This window comes from Corvus hawaiiensis, chromosome 1, assembly GCF_020740725.1.
Source record: "Corvus hawaiiensis isolate bCorHaw1 chromosome 1, bCorHaw1.pri.cur, whole genome shotgun sequence".
NCBI classification, from domain to species: domain Eukaryota; kingdom Metazoa; phylum Chordata; class Aves; order Passeriformes; family Corvidae; genus Corvus; species Corvus hawaiiensis.
This window is the reverse complement of record NC_063213.1, coordinates 53,517,380-53,535,731: the sequence shown is the minus strand read 5'-3', so window position 1 is coordinate 53,535,731 and position 18,352 is coordinate 53,517,380.

Genomic DNA, 18,352 nt, shown 5'->3' with positions numbered 1-18,352 from the left:
AAACCTTTCTATTCATTGTTGAACTGATGAAATTTTGCTTGGTCTCAAGCTGCATAGATCAGTAGGATACATGGCCTATGCCTACTGTGCTTGAAGACAGTTCTCCATGTGTCAAAACATGTCTCCCACATATTTGATCATTTAAAAATGGCGAAGTAAAAGAAAAGGAGGAAGAAGATGGATGTACTTCTCACAGATCTGCTCTGAAAAGCAACACTCTGTACCTTTATGGTACAGAGATATCCAAAATTTTTTATGAATGTGGGGTGGCGGTGTCAAGCTCTGGCTGCGCTGTTGAAGGTACAAATTAATTTATGTTCTATCACTTTGTACTGTCTGCAGTACTGACTGCTTTTATTCTCAGGTGTGCTTGCTTCTGCCAGAACCAGATATACAGTTATGAAAACTTAACACACACCTCCCAATAAGGTGCTCATAAAGCCTCTAATTAAGTCATTCCTACTCTGCAACTTCTACTAGTCTACAACTTGCTGTTTCAATATCATAAGGTTTGGTTTTTTGACTACTCTTTTTTGCAGCCATGTATATTGATGTTAAAAAAATTATCATTAATATGTTTTATTTCTCTCCAGTGTCTTTTGTGAGGCTGGGTCTGAGAAAAAACTTGAAACATTCTTGTGCCAATCTGATTGACCTGAATGCCTCATGCACCACCAACTGGTTAAATCAGCTCATGATGCTACTGGACTTACATATAACGTCTGAGAAAATAAGTAGTAAGTCTTAAATTTACTGATAATTTTGCAAAGATGGTGAAAAGTATGTTGTATGCGACTTTATCCACTGTGGCTCACTGACCTTTAACATGCAATGACCTTTTTTAACCCAGGAAGAAATTGTGTGCTCTATCAGTAGTAGAATGATCCACTCAGTGTAGAATCAGATTAAATGAAATGAGTATGATGCTTATAAACTTTTTAAACTTTTAAGGAATCATCTAAAATTTGCGTCTATACCTGGGAATATACATTCCTGTTATTAAATGTGCTCAGTAGGCTAAGCAAGTTCTTTTATAATTAATAAGCATTTAGTGGCATTGATTTTTATAGCTTGTTTTTTTAACTCCTTATCAGTATTGAGCAGATGGGACATAACTACGAAAAATTGTATTTTAAATGTGATTACTATACTTGAATTATATTTGAAAAATTTTGTTCAGTGAAGCATTTACAAATACAATTTTACTTCCAGATGGAGCTTCAAAGTTAAGGTATTTTTCTGTTTAGCACAGTGATGTTTAAATAATGTCTCTACCACATAAGAGAAAACAGAAAAATAAAAACTATATAAAATAAAATGTCTAGTGTTTTAGAAGAAGCTCTACTTAAAATGTCATTTTACAGTAAAATGTTTGATTGATTCTCTATTTAGTATTTAACAAATCCTTTTCTAATACCAGCCTTAACAATATTGTACAAAGAATGATTTTTGATTGAAATTTTGGATTACAACACAGCAACACAGTTTGTCCATTGTGATTTGTATACTTAGAGCATAATCTTTTCATATTAAATGTCCTTCTGTACTCTTTGATATTTAGTCTGGGGAGGGAATATTCAGGTTTTCTACATAACCTACTTTTGTGAAAAAATCATGCATAAGCAGGAATTGAATCAATAAGACTTGGACCAGAAGTTACGAATGGAAACCTCTGGACATAAACCAACACAGGAGATATCTGCATAAGTGGGACTGAGGTGCTACATTGCAACCAACTTCCAGTTACTTGTCCTTTAAGAACCTATTCTGTTTATTCATAAATCTTTAGGGAAAATTGTTCTTCCCTGAAGAGGAAATCAAGCCCTTGAACACGAATGTAAATAGTAAAAATGAGATTACTGGGACACCTGTGATATGTTTTAGAGCACAAACCATATGTTACTCCATCTTGAATCTCAAATTCACCTACTACCTTGTTAAAATACAAGCTGGTTTGTATTCCCTGGATTTCACTTCTTGTGGTTGCTGAAGCAAGTGTCTGTACATGGATTTAGTGTTCTTGCTTTTTGAGGGACAAGCACTGGCACATATTTAGTTTCTCTCTCCTTTAATCTCTTTTGCTGTTTCTTGAAATGTAAAGCTAAGCTCTAAAGGGCCAATTCATCATTGTCTCACAGTACTGCAGCTGATCACACCTGTGTCTCACAGATATGAACTGTGACCAAATCAAAATAACACTGTTTCACACACTGCATCCGTGTAAGTGGGCAAAAAGGGAAAGATGAATTGTGCCTTGGTAGGATGACAATTTTATAATAATACAGTAGTGAAAAATAAAAGGAGGGAAAAGGAAAAAAAAAAGAAAAAAATTAAAAGGAAAAAGAAGGGAAATAAAAGAAAAGGGAAGCAGGAAAGAAAGAGGAAATGGGGAAGGGAAGGGAAGGGAAGGGAAGGGAAGGGAAGGGAAGGGAAGGGAAGGGAAGGGAAGGGAAGGGAAGGGAAGGGAAGGGAAGGGAAGGGAAGGGAAGGGAAGGGAAGGGAAGGGAAGGGAAGGGAAGGGAAGGGAAGGGAAGGGAAGGGAAGGGAAGGGGAATTTCTGTCTGAGGACATGTAACTATTCTCAGAAAATGAGATCATGAAATTAAGGCTTTGGAAAAACCTGGTAATGGGAGCTATTGCAAAAGCTTTTTCTAGAGACAGTGGCAATTTCTCAAGAAACCCAGAAGGAATTAAATCAAATGGAGGAGGAGAGCAATGAATCTCAACAATTTATTTAATTCTTCCTTAATAAAATGTAATTTCTATCCCTAATTTATATTCACTTTCCTTAGAGAGTATTGAAAATAGCTAAGGTTTGATAAAAGACTGCAGAGGAATGTTACAAGCATATATTTATTTACATTTTTTTAAAATATATTCATATTTATAAGCTAATAAACATATTTGAAGCTAGCAGGTTATATAGACAGGCAGTTAATTTAAAGATTTTTTGTTGCCGATGCATTCATCTGTTTTCCTGTTTTCCTCTCCTTTGTGATTTTTAGACAAGTCTCTTCTTAAATTAGGCCTCAAATCTATGCAGAGCCCCACAACAATTTAGGGGTTTGGGTTTTTGGTGGCAGAGTTTGGGTTTTTGTTTGGTTGTTTGGGGTTTTTTTCTTTCTAGTAATTTGTTAGTGTACCAGTGTCCAAATTGAAAGATCCATGCAAATGGAGAGTGCCAAACCCCTACATGCAAATGCATTTTCTGTCTTTCTGCATAAGAAATGCTAGATTGATTTTCATGGGAGTAAAGATAGGGATAGTTCTGAGCTCAGCAGAAGGCTGTCAGGCTGCAGCTGAACACATACAGACTTGTTGTCTTTAGGCCTGCTGCTGTTTATACAGTGAGGAAAGATCCGATAGCCTTTTCTGTGATTTGTAGCATCATGATCATTCACTGCAAAGTTACTTCTATGAATTACCAAGTAGACTACCAATGACTTGCATCAGGATCTCATTAGTGCCCATTTCCTCATTCTTCATTCAAGGAGAGATTTCTGTGTCAACATTTCAGAGGGCTCAGCCAAAATGATAAATCATCTCTGTATTACCTGACCCACCTGCATTGCTTTTGAGGAGGGGAAAAATGCTGTGTTGTACTGTTGGGCACTATATCTCAACAAAACTACAGTAAAAAATATCTTTCAAAGTATTTCTGTTTCTCTTTATGGGAAAACCTGTGTTCCAGAGCCCTCCCAAGATGTAATTCTTCACCATAAACAAAGCCTCCAATCTGCTGTGCCACTGCAGTTCTGCTTATTTTCAAAAATACAGATTTCACCAACACTGAAAGAGTTTCTGGTGGAGAGGAGACATAAGGAGTCAGAGTCTGGATGTCATTTCACAGCAAAACCCCCATCTTCCGTGCTTCTTTGGAGAGCCCTTAACACTGCCATGGTGTATTTATGAGGGGTTAAGATAGAGCTCAATTTTTATGTATAGAGCTATTCAGAACAGCAAAAGGAGGAGGTTGCTACACAATACCAAATGTGTCTAATCTTGCAGAGAAAATGAAGCACCAGCAAGGTTGTTTTAATAGAAGTACGTGCAGCACATCTGACTCTTTGCCATTGCTCAGCAAAGAAAACCCACTGTAAATGAGAGCAATAGAGACTCTCCTTTGGCAGCTTTTTCAGCTGCTACTTCTGCTGAAATGCTGAAAAATGGAAATGAGGAAAAAAGTATCTGAGTTACCCAGGAATACCAAGGTATTTGAAAACATGAAAGCTATATTCATGTGTGATCTTTTAAACAGCAAAGCTATTCTTCTAGGGCTGGTGGAGATACTTAAGAGACTGTTTCTTTGGCACATTTTGAAAATAAGTTCAAAAGGTTTTATACATGCCGGTACTAAAACTCTGCAATATGCTTGACTACAAAAATTGTTGGACACAGGGTACTCTTCTATATCTTTAAAATAATTTAAGGAGTAAAAATCAAGAAATAAACAGTGAGTTTTTATTTAGCTTTAAGAAACTGGTATGGAGTTGAGAAGATTAACTGGCATGTCCTGACAAAGCTGATTGACTACCAGCAGCTCCTTCCTACAGCTTCAGCAGTCTGGTGAGCTCCTAAGCAAGTGATAAACTGGCATCAAGGGGATTTGCCCAGGTGTACTATAGGCAAATGGAGTCTATACCCTTTTAATAACGGTCTGGTTAGCAGCTTATAAGTAACAGGTCAAACAAAAAAAACTTAGGTGCCTTGCAAAAGTTACAGCCTAAAAGTAGCTAAAGCATAATAAAAGAAAATGTAGTGAAAAGCTGAAAGTCACACAACAAAGTCCAGCCGCACATTCAGTGAGATGAACACGGGGAAACAGCTTCTTACGGTTCAGCTGTTCATGTTCTACCAGCAGATGCTTATCTCTTCTTCTTTATGGTTTACTACACAGTGACTCAACTCAGAACAGCATTTGACTCAAACTCTGGATGAAAGATTAGACTCTAACCCAATAAAATTTTCTTCTGAAGACACAGTTTACTGGTGCAGTGTCTATAAAGAGGCTTTTCTGCCTTACATTTTTCTGGTCCAATAGGAAAAATCGTTTTTGCTAAGAGTTTAAACTTCCATGTTGCCCTTTAAGCCATTTGGCTCAGTGATACCCTGTAATGCGAATTTTTTTTCTGTCTATCCATTATAAATTCCAGTAGTATTATTTTAAAACTATTTTTAAAACATTGTTTTACATTCTTTGTTTTACAGCAGCTTTCATAGATGTCAATCCAATGGCCTCAAAATTTGGTTTACAAACCAAGCAGATAAATGGAAAACAGAAATAATTAAAAATCCAGATTATAACCTTTTTTTGAATGTTTATTTTAAATGGTTTCAAAAACATTGCTCTAGTCATAAACAAGGTATTAGTTAATGTGCAAATCTGTGCTAAAGCCCAAAGTTATATTTCATTTAGGTCTTAAGAAACTACTTTGTCTTTTTATTCAGTGTCTTCCTTACAGTGTAATGACTTACTAAATGTCAGCGTAGACGGAATCAGGGAATATCTCAGTCAGCAGCTTCTAAATCAACAACTAATTAGAAAATTTAGAATGCATCTTATTTGCATGTGCAAATTTCAGCTACTGCAAATGTATTGGGGCTGTTCCAAAATCCTTTAAGCAGCAGTTACTGTGGTTACAATCATTGGACGATTAATCTTCCATTATTGCTTTAATATTTAAATATCTAAAATCTAAATTTAAACATATGGTAAAAAATCTTTAATAAAATGTATTTTAAAAAATCTTTCCTATTAAAGTTTTTAATATTATATGTCTCTTAATATTGATGATGTCATAATATTCTCAAATTTTTGAGTTTGGTAACAGAAACAGGGTTGCTACTTCTACAAGATAAAGCAAGATAATGAAATATTCTTTCCTCACTGAATATTCCATATTCTTAGAGAATTCTTGTGATTTTTCTGCATTTTACATCATATATTAGATTACATACAAATGTACTTAACATCACTGAAGTCAATTAATAGAATTGCTCCTTTGTCAGTGGACCCATACATAAAACAATTACCAGCTTGATCCATTTGTCAATGCAAATACAAAAAAAGTGTCTTGTGAAGAGCTAGCCCAGATATCATTCATGGAGAGGATGGAACTTGATAAAGGTTCTTCTCTGCCTGCTGAATCTCATCACTTTTTTGACTTCCTTGCTCTATCTACCCAGAATATTTTCTCTAAACTTGGCATGTATCTCTTCTTCCACGTGTTCAAGGACTTAACCTCCACCCTTCCAATTCCCTCTCATTCCCACACAATTACCCGGAGGCAAACATCCTTTCTTTCTTCATCCATACTTCTCCAGCAATGCTTGCAAGAAGTCAAATCCTTCCCTTTGCTACTGCAGCAACTGTAGGAAAAGCTTCATGTGGAATTTTGGGAAAATTAAAAAAAAAAAAAAGAGATAAATGTCTTAGAGAGGATCCTCACTGAAAATCATTTTATAAAAGAGTCCAATATTTTTACATGACATGTACTCTTCCAAAAATCCCAGCTTTTCCATTCCAAAGAATATTTCCCATTTAAAATCAACTTGCATTTTAAAAAAGTCAAACTGTTCTGTTTCCAAAGAATCAAGTTAAATTAAGTTCACTATTTATCACTCCTGTCACCCTCATTAATAGCAAGTTTACCAACAAGCAAGCTCCAAAGAACAATCTTTCTGGCTTGTAGCCTTTTTTAGGTCACGTCTTGGCATGATCCATGTGCTAAACTTTTCAGTCACCACTCACAATCAGACAGTTGAACAACTTCCCAACACAGTTTCCTTCTGTTTCTCATCCTTGTTAGCCACCTCTATACCCCTTTTCTTTAAACTACATCCTTACCTGATGTATGCACAAAGTGCACTGGTTTTGGCCAAGTACAGAAGAACTGAAGCCCTAGGTTGATTTCTTATAAAGTGTTTGAGTTTCTGCTTGTATAATATAAAAACATGACGTTCTTTCCATTTGTGAGAAGAATGTAAAAAACCCAATAGACTCAATCTACTTCCTTACTAACTCTTTTGTGTTCCTACTTTAATAGACTACCAAAGTTTTGTCTGAACATACATCCTGCATTATCAGCATTTGATACAATTTTTAAGATATTGTGATATTAATAGGTTCTTTTGTTGTTTTAAGTGCTAATATAAGATTAAAAAAGGTTAAATTTTCTTTCTAAAGACATAACTTTCTATGGTGCTAGGGGTGTCATTTTTTCTAATTAGCAGATGCTGAATTTTTTCTATTGAATTGCTTTGTAATACACCTTATGCTTTAACAAGGAACCATTTATGTATTTCAGTGATAATAAATAAAACAATATCTCCTTGGTAATTTCTCCAGCTCCTAGTGGGGTTCCACAGGGCTCCATTTTAAGCCAAGTTCTCTCCAACATCATAAACAGCTTGGACACAGGACTTGAAGGTTTAGTAAGTTTGCCAGTGATACTAAATTGGGAGGAGCTGTTAATTCCCTCGAGGGCAGGGAGGCCCTGCAGGGAGATCATGGCAAATTAGATGACCGAGGAATCACCAACTGTATGAACTTTAACACAGAAAGTGCCAGGTTCTGCACCTGAGATGAGGCAGCTCTGGATATATGGAGAGAGTGCGGAGCAAGAAGCTGGAGGCCAGTCCCACAGAAAGGGACCTGGGGCTCCTGGCCGATCGTGAATTGAACATGAGTCAGCAGTGCCCTGCCAGGAGGGCCAATGGTGTCCTGGGAGGCATCAGGCACAGCATCGCCACCCGGGCAAGGGAGGGGATTGTCCCGCTCTGCTCTGCACTGGGGCGGCCTCACCTCAAGTCCTGTGTGCAGTTTTGGGTGCCACAATATAAAAAAGACATTAAACTATTTGAAAATGTCCGAAGGAGAGCTACAAGGATGGTGAAAGATCTAGAGGGGACACTGTATGGGGAGAAGCTGAGGTCACTTGGTCTGTTCAGCCTAGAAGAGACTGAGGGGAGACCTCCTTGCAGTCTACAGCTTCCTCATGAGGGGAAGAGGAGGGGAAGGCACTGATCTCTTCTCTGTGGTGACCAGTGACAGGACCAAGGGAATGGCCTGAAGTTGTGCCAGGGGAGGTTCAAGTTATATATCAAGGATATTAGGAAAAGGTTCTTCACCTGAATAGTGGTCGGGCACTAGAACAGAATCCCCAGGGAAGGGGTTACCTCTTTTTTGTTCCCCCAGAATATACAGTAAGATACAGCACTGTGGCTATGTAGGTTGAAGTGCTTTCAAATGAGAAAAACAACTGAACATAGATTCCTTACTTTGGGCTTTTACTAGTTAAGAGAGGAATATTATCTCCACCAACCTTTTATATATTTGTCTTGCCTTTGTTTTGGGACATCAAGTGTCCCAAAAATATTTTATGCCTGTGGCAAACTGCTTGCTTTTAGGGTTTTTACTTTCAATTTTATTTTTAATTTAAGTAGTCCAAATAACCTATTTTTATTTAGAATTGATCAAAACCTGTTCCTTATTTTGAATCATACTTTTCAACATAGACTCCTTAGTTACCTTAGAAATTTTGGACACCATCTGACCCTATTTCTCGTTAGTTTTGTTCATCCTCCAGCCCTGTTATTTTTTTAATCCCTCACTCTGCACCAGGTATAACTTTAACGCATGTTTTTGGCTTTCCCTGACCATAGTATCTATCTCTGTTCCCCACACTTGACTCCATCCTTGCTTTAATCATTGAGCCTAACCATCCACAACCTAGTCCTTTAGAGCTTTAGTTCCACCTCCAATAAAGTGAGAAAAAGATTGTTATCTCTATCTATTCTAAGGGAATGTGCACAGAGTTAGAATTTGGTCTGGATGCAGGTACACTGTGAACTTTTAAACATTTAATTAAGACTTCAAACAGTTTCATTTTATTTAATTCCTCATTCATTTTTCCTTTAGATTCTTACCCCAATAAGATAATATCACCCCTTACTGTGATAACCAAATCATGGAAACAGTAACATATCTTTCCACATTGTCCTTCAAATCCGGGGAACAGTAACAAGGATAATCATTTTTGTGGTAAAATCTACTGGAATAGATACTGCTGTTTACAGTGACACCAGTTTAGCCAAGAGATGCTTTGATCTGCTTAACTTCCAGCAAATTAGAAAGGCAAAGAAAATAAATGATCAAAATTAGGATCCTAATATTTATATTTGGACAGGATTATTGCTTATTATCTTTGTTATTAGCTCTAATGAACTGTTATATATTTATAAATATATAATAAAGAAATAATAAATAAATAAATTTAAATAAAAGTTTCTGAGATATCCCAGCATAGAGGATTAGAGTTAGCACGAGGAATAAACAGAGTCAGTGAGATAATTTTTTATTCAAAACTGATCAAATTATTTGAACTTTCTGGTGAGGGGTAATTACATTAACAACTCAGTCCTAGAATAGACCATGGAAAAAAAATGCTAGATTCAAAGCAATGGTTGGCAATGAGACTTCAAGGTCTTCTTTGAGAAATTACACTGAAACGCAGTAAGTGAGTATGGAAAGCAGCAAGTCTTGCAATAACATCTTAGTACTTCTTGGACGCATTTCTCATATCTTCAGAATCTTCAGTGTCATGCTTAACATCAGGTCCAGCTTTTAATCCAGCACAACCAAGTCTACCACTAAACTATATCCCCGAGTCCCACATCTACACATCATTTAAATATATCCTGGGATTGTGATTCCACCTCTTCTCTAGGCAGCCTGTTCCAACACTTTTGTGGTAGGCTGGCCTTGGCTGGACACCGGTGCCTATATGCTGCTTTATCATTCCTGTCCTCAGCAGGACAGGGTGAGGGAAAATAAGGTGATAAAAAAAACAAAAGACTGGGTCAAGATAAAGGCAATTTAATAAAAAAAAAAGCAAAATACATGCACAGAAGCAAAGGAAAAAAAAAAATTTATTCTCTCCTTCCCATCAGCAGCAATTTCCAGGCACTTCCCAGGGAGCAGGGCTCCAGCACATGCAAAGGTTGCACCGGAAAACAAACTGTCTGTTAGCTTTTATTGTTCAGCAGACATCATATGGTATGGAATACCCCTTTGGACTGCTTGGGTCAGCTGTTCTGGCTATGTTGCCTCCCAGGTTCTTGAGCATCCTCAGCCTACTGGTGAGAGAGGAATGTGCTGATGCTCTGGTGGCACTGCTCAGCAGTAGCCAAAACACTGGTGTGTTTTCAATTCCTCGCTAGCTACCAATATAAACCAATACAATCTCCTTTCAGGTGGTTGTAGAGAGTGATAAGGTCTCCCCTGAGCTTCCTTTTCTCCAGGCTAAACAACACCATTGCCCTAAGCTGCACCTTGTAAGACTTGTGTTTAAGACCTTTCACCATCTTCATTGACCTTTTTTGGATATCTTCTCAGTTAGTTTATCTTCCTTTTTCTTTCAAGGTGCTGGCACTCTGCCTTTCCCTGCTCTGACAGCCAGTGTCCCTCTGGGATCTGGGGGATGCTCACAGCATCTTTAGCAAAATATCCTGGACAGCCACAGTTGCTGAGACAGGAACTTGAGTGTGCACTGTAGATCCCAATGGGACACCCAAAACTGTCCATGAGGCTGTTGGTCCAAAATAAAGATTGAAGAAAAATTATCACACTGAAGAGAAAGATGGCCACCACCCAGGTTAGACCTGGGAATTGCAAAGAGGATTTTTTAAACAGAGAAGGAGTCAGATTGAAAGAAATATAAGGGAAAATATCGGTAATATCAGTAGCAGTGCAGAGAAACCTTGCAGTGGGAATGACAGCAGTCAATGCCGGGCTCACCACTGCCAGAAATTGTCCTGGGGTATCACAACCACTCCCAAGGCCAGACAGAGCAGCCTCTCTGTTGTATGTCATGAGCAGCCTGTGGGGTGGATGACAGTATGAGGTACAGTGTCCAAGGTCCTGCCACATAAGTGCAGGTATGATCCTTGCTGCATGGGTGTAGCAGTTGAAGAGGGCAGCATAGATGCACTTAAAACTTCCCACAGAAGGGATGTGCAGCTTGGAAGGGTGGTACTTGTCACTGACATTTTGCCCTCTGGGATGGGAGTACATTAAACTTGGGGAAGGGGATGTGGATGAAGTTTCAACTTTCTAGAATCAACCACAGAAAACTGTTCAGAAATGTGCAGATTAGTAAGTGACAATCACAGTGGTCTATCTGTTGAGTTCTTGGTATTGGTTCTTGTTGAGGTCCTAAACGCACAGATCACTAATTGCTGCTAAATTACATGATGCTAACAAATTAAATCACTTTTATCCTGATTTGGTTTAGTCTATGCAAGCTTAGTCTGCAAGAAATTCCAAAAGAAATATTTTTTTTAATGATTTGCATAGAAGAAAGTTACCAGAACTATAGAGAGGACTTTTTGCATCATCTGGTCACTGATTGCTGAATACCTGTTAAATGCCCTTAAAGAGAACACAAAACTCAAATCCATCAAACTTCCAAAATCAATTTAAAAAACTACCAAAATGAAAATAGTCCTTGTTGCTCAAAATTGCAGCCGGATAGAAGTTACAAAATGAGTAAGGTAAACAAAGAAAAACAGTAATCAAAAGTATTGGTAAAAGGAACAAAGGATAGAAAGTATGTGGGTAGAAGATTTCCATTATTTAGGTACTGCTGTAGATGTTTCTTTTTTTAAAATTTCTTAACTAAGTTTCCTGTAACAGCTATATTATTTCCTATTAATTGGGAGAGGGGAGAGGGAGGCCATTTCATATCCATGACAGGCCACTTACATAAAGCTTGACAAAAATGTTATTCCCAGATTACCTAAATATGAAAACAATAAATACAGTTACACCTTTACTATATGCTACTGAAAAGAGACTTATCCAAAGATCATATTAATGATTGTTCTCATTTTTTTTGAGTTACTCAGATAACTGAGCCAAGGCAGTTTTGGTCAATGTTTGCTGTGAGAATTCTCAAGGAGCTGAGGAAAAGGAAAAAAAAAACCCTGAATTACGGTCTTCTGTCCTGTATGGCAAACATGATTCATAAGTATTTTTAATTAGAAAAAAAAAGAGATCATTTTTCCATAATTCATTCTTCTGTAAAATCAATTGTCTGTTAAATAACAAAAAAAATCAATCCTAAAAATATAACACAAAATGAATATGAGGTTGTGGACTTGTGGCAAAAAAAAAAAATTCAGAGGTGGTTGGGGCTTTTGTCTCCATTTTCTTTTTTTTTTTCTGCATTTAATCTGGCAATTAGTCAAAACCAATTTAGAGTAAGGAATTAAGCTGCTGGTGGGGTTAATTCTTTCTGTGTCTAGCCAATGATATCTGCATTCCAGTTAAATAGCCTCAACCATTGACAAAGTGATACAGGTGAAGGTATTTGTATTTTGTTGATGGTGCATATTTGAAAGCTAGCTCACCATTCAGACAGGAGGAGTATAATTACTTTCAGATCAACAGCGCAAGAAATATGGAAAGTTATCTGGATACAGGGGAAAATTTGTGAGGAAAGTTTTTCTATAATTATCTAAACATAAGAAACATATAACGTGGCTTGTTTGAGGTTATTTATTTTCTTGGAGTTTTAATTTTTCTAAATAACAGGCACTTTTTTTTCCTTCCACAATTATTTGCACCCCAATTTAAGCTATTTAGATGTCAAGGGATCTGACACAAATACACAATTGCTACTTAGATGTTTAAATTAGCTAAATTGAGCCTGAAGTTAATTGTACTTGTAAATTGCTTGCCCAGTAAAGGCCAGTTTGTCAACCCAGGTACACAAAATATTTGCATGTACATCCCTTCCAACATTCACAATTCCTAATACCTCCCTACAACATATGCTGCCTTCCCCATTATAACTTCTATGTATATGACTACTAGAAATCCTGTTCACCAATGGAAATTATGCATTTATCCTTTAGTCCTTTAAAAACTCAATCCCTTGTCACCTTGTCCATTATTTCACCCACAACTCACAGCAGACAAACTGCTTTGTGGTTATCCAGATGATCCTGTTCATTCCTTTGCACACTGGCACACTCTAAAACTTCTCTCATATTTTTTGAGTTCTCTTGGTGTACTAAAACCTACTTGTAGTTAATAGACATCATTTTCAAAATAATCAATAGATAATATCTTTCAAACTAATTCTTTTACCACTTTGGGTTGAATAATGTAGTTATTGATATAAAATTTCCCAAAGCAAAACATTACAGTTCGCATCTGCCCTTTTATACTACTACATTGTAACAACAGAAATAACATATTGTGAAATCCAAGATAGAATGCCATAATTTTGAAATACTCGATGTTTATGTAGGGGGAAAATTGGTGAAAATAGTACCTAATAACTTTGTTGCAAAACAATTTTTATTATTTTTTATCAAAATGAAGTATTGAAAAGTAATTTCCAATCTATGCATGAATGATTTTCAACAAAATATCATCCTTCTGAGAAAATGGTTTCATCTGATTCAGACATAGTTCCACCATAATTATAATTTTTTAAGAAATCCAGGACTAAACAATGAAATTCAGTTATAGGTTGACTCAGCTCTCATTAAAAAAGGTGGATCTTTTCCCACTGTAATGTCTTTTTTTACATCTGTCCTAAGGTCTTCTGGTGGCAATCACCATATTGTTAAATACACAGTGAGCAACTAGAGCTGTTGATTTTAAAAACTGTGTCAAGTGTATTATGAAGTGTCCCAAGATACTCAGTTTTCACCATGAAAAATTAAATTGATGCTGTTGAAGACAGATGACAGGCTGGTGATCTCAGAGTTTGGGGGATTTCTTCTAGTTCCTTAGCTTTACTCTTTTTAATTGGTTATCCCAAGGCATGGAAAGATAGAATGGCCCAATTTCAAAAAATGAGTTGTAATCACTAGGGATTTTTTTTTTTTTTGTAAGATACATTTCAAAACATAGTCTGAAATCCTGATGGAAATAACAGTGAATAGCTCATCAGCCTTCAGGAGGGTGTATCTGAAACATTTTCTCATACAAAGACAAATCAGGTATGTGAAAACTTGCACTGAGCTGACATACCTTCTAGGCAAAATGTCTCTTATCTCTAACTGTGAAGTTTCAATTCTGAACTTCATATACTTGATGTAAGAGTTTAGGAGGGGTGAGATATAAAATGGATCTGAGGTTCCTGGTATCTTTAAGATTAGGAAATAGGTTGTAAAGACATCTTGTTCAGATAGTATTAACACAAAAATATCGTTCTATTTTCCACTACAGACTTCATCCTGAAGAAACTCTCAGATGAAAAGAAGTGATACAGCTACTGTCAAAGAAAAAGTAGAAATCTACAGCAAAATTCATCTTGATATAGGTAGATAAACAAACTGAAATGATGAACACAAATGCTTTCTTTTGGTATCTATTTCTCTCCAGGATTTCAACTTTAAAAAATGAAATCTTTCATGGTATAAGAAATCTCAGGTGTTACACAAGTGCACCAGTATTTCTTTTTAATCTCAAGAGATACTATCTTATTACCTAATGTTTATACTCTTTTTTTCCTAGCACCTAATTCCAAAAGGAAATAGAAAGAAATTTTGACAGTTTATATATACTGCTCAGTTATCTTTGTATTTTACAAAAATTATGAAAATTAGAAAAAAACATAGAAAAAATATTTATACTTCGCAGGAGCAGTTGATAACCAGGAGTCACAGACATCAGGGTGAAAGAAGATGGGCAGTTTTCATACACAATAGCAGTAACTGAAATACAGCAGCAGCCACAGCAAGAAACAGAACATTGATCCCACACTGGAGGTAACAGAAAAATTTATAAACTCATAGCAAGTGATGAATAAATACATCTGCTCATTCTACAAATTTGCTGTCACATGTATTAAATGTACTGCATCTTATGAAGCAACAACATCCAGTAATACCCTACTGCTGTGGATAGAATTAATATCATGTCAGGTACAGGAGGGCTGTTGAGGGACAAAATTAGGACTTTGTCTCTAGACAGTTTGTCTGGAGGCCTGAAAGGCAGAAGATGCTTTTTTAACATAGAGTTACCATACATCTTTTGTATTTGAACCTAGTATGGGCTTTTGAAGGATTCTGAACCCCTTACCCAATTCCTTGAGAACTAGACTCCTTCCAGATGAAACTAAACTGCCAGACACAGTTCAGCCACTTTTGGTATCCATCTGTATATGTTGCTATTAACCACTCTTGGAGCTATGCTTTCAGTATTTACTCAGCAATATATTGTATCAGGAAAGTGGTCTTACCTTAGTGGACTGAAATGACTGCTGCTTCTAAGCACTGATAATTAATCTCAGTTCTTTATTTGGCTTTGTTATTTACTAAATTTGTTAGTTATATTGCTAATGGTTAAACAAAAACCACCTGCTAACATCTCCACAGACCTCAAAAGATCAAATAAATAAAGTTGGTTCCATGGGATAATTCTTATCGTTTAGTTGCCAGGTTAGAATGTGATTGTGCTGTATCTGCTGAGCAGGCAACTTTTGGGCCTAAAGTAGAGAGTTACTATCCCTGTGGTTTCTTTATAGCTTCTAGGAGGAAACTTCAGGCTTTCCTGCTCTGAATATCTTTCCAAAGGCTCCTTCCATTATCTATACACATAGCCCAGGCAAAGTCGCTCCCTAAATATATCAGGTGTGCAAAGTGAACGCCCCTCAGAAGGTCATCCTGGTACTAGAAAGTCATCACTCACACTGGTAGTGAAAGGGCAGTGAAGACATGCAAGACCATAGATCATGCTTCCATGCTGAAAGCCAATTCCTGCCAACAGACAGGAATTTCCAGTCTTGAGGCTGTCAAGGGCTCAACCCAGCTTGGGCCAACCAGGACTCATATAAGGAATGTAGCCAGCAGCAAGTTAGAACAACAGAACTTTTCACACAGGCAAATGCTGCCAAAACAGGTCCTAAACTGAAGAGGTGAAACACAGTGATTGTATGTAGAATATCACACAAGGAAAATACCTGGTATGGATTACCTGACAGTTCTAAATGGAGAGGGCTTTTTCATTAGTTTGTAGCTTTTCTTCACTGCAGAAAGTTCTGCGTTAAACTATTACTGTATCTCGCAGCCATAGGGAGGAGAGGAGAGAGATCCAGCAAACAGGAATTGTGCAGCAAGATTGATTTGTTTAATTATTTTACAAACTCTTTTATAGACTTTTTTCTTCACAGTCTAATTGGACAAAGGATCAGCCACCCCCTGGGGTGATTGGCTAAAATCCTAAAACATCCACTGTCAAAATATTTTTCTACTGTACCATAAACAAGGCTTTGTGAGGTCACAGGTGTTCATAGCTTATAGAATTCTGCTACTATCTTCATGAGAGAGAAAAGTATTTCATGGGCTTAGAAAGAAGCAGGAAAATTTCTTGCTAACAGCATTTTTTTATCCACATTAAACTATGCTTACCCAGCATGAGTAAGACTAATGTCATCTGTCTTGAGCTGTCAAAGTCAGAACTCCAGCTGCACATGGCTTCCCTGGACAGACAGGGATAAGAGATGGATCCCTGAAGAGGATTATCTGGCCTGTAAAATAGATCTTATTTGTCTGGAGATTCCTCCAGAGCTTTCTCTGATGATATTATCAGGCACTAATGTTAACTGTGTTCCTAAATGACAAATCTGGTAGGTATGACAAATCCAGGAGTAGATAGTAGTTTACTCTTCACAGTTATTGTAATAAACATACCCAGATTCATTGAAGAGAACTAGAAATTTTTCTGAAGTACAGGAAGTTTTCTTCTGCTTACCTGCAATATTGTTGAAATTCCAATTGCCACTCCAGGTGAAATGGGATCCAATGTCCAAGCCTGTTAAACTGCAATGCTGACATTGAAATCTCTAAGAATTTCCTACACCTGGCAACTCTGTGTTCTCCTTATCATGTTTCTTAGCATCTGGGATCCAAATACAATAAATCACAGAAGCACTTCAGCCTTTATCTAGAACAATATAAGCAATTGGATAAACAATCCTGTCTTTTTCCAATCATGAAAATCTTTTCAAATTCCTTCCTTCCTTCCTTTCTTCCTGACTACAGAGAGGACCAGGTACAAATAAATAGAATATCTGTGGTTTATGTTTGTGAATTGTCTCATCAATTTTGCTTTATAGTGCTCTAGTCTATGAATATTGTCACATAATTACATATCACACACTGTTGCTACACTTTTTCTTATGGATCTGCATTTCAAAGAGAAAGTTTCATGTTTCATTTATTGCTCTACCTCCTTTTTTCAATATTTTTAGATCACTGTTTTTGAAAATTTGCTCTGAGATCACTGGTTTTTTACTACACAGCTGAATCAGCAATTAATGTTGCTTCCAAACCATCTAAGTTTTCATGATGAAGCATTTACAACTGAAATAGCACAAGTTCAGTCAAAGTCAGTTAGCATAGCAACCGCTATTCATAGTTTTTTCCTTCCCTTCCCTTCCCTTCCCTTCCCTTCCCTTCCCTTCCCTTCCCTTCCCTTCCCTTCCCTTCCCTTCCCTTCCCTTCCCTTCCCTTCCCTTCCCTTCCCTTCCCTTCCCTTCCCTTCCCTTCCCTTCCCTTCCCTTCCCTTCCCTTCCCTTCCCTGTTTCCTTCCTTTCCCTGTTTCCTTCCCTTCCCCATTTCCTTCCTCATTTCCTTCCCTTCCCTTCCCGTGTCCTGAAATGACATCTTGATGTACTTTCTTTTTTTTGGGGAGAGCTGGGAGGGATTGTCAATGTGCTATTTTTTCTTTTAACATATGTATCTCAACAAACTGGAATTCAATTTAAAATATAATCCTGCAGACTTGTTCTTTTACCACACTTCTCATTTTATACTAAAAATCAGCTTTGTCAACTCATTTTCACCGAGCAACATCTAACAGAAATGTATCTCCTGAAAGAGTAAGGAAAAAACAAAGGCACTTTAGGGAGTTATAATTACACAGTCTTGTACAAAATTAATAGAGTACCTAATTTAGGTAAGACTTATTCTCAAAGAAAAGTTTCTGAATTTGAATTCTGAGTTAGGACAGAGCTCTACCCACACATATTTGCATTAAAGTGGTAACGCAAGGGGCTGTAGATCACTATTTCAGTTTATAACTGCCAGACCTTCAACCAGTCAGGTGAATTTCAGTCCTTCAATTACATTTTATTTTTTTGCACTACATCAACAGTTCATAACCATAATCCTTACTCTTGGCAGCTCCACGACAACTGCAGGACCACAGGAGGTCATATACTGGTACAACTTTTATTTCAGGGTTTTTGCCGTTTTCATCTTATGGAATGAATACCATTTTGGAAGTGATAAACAAAAAGAAACAAGAGTAACAAGCTAAAAGAGATCCAGA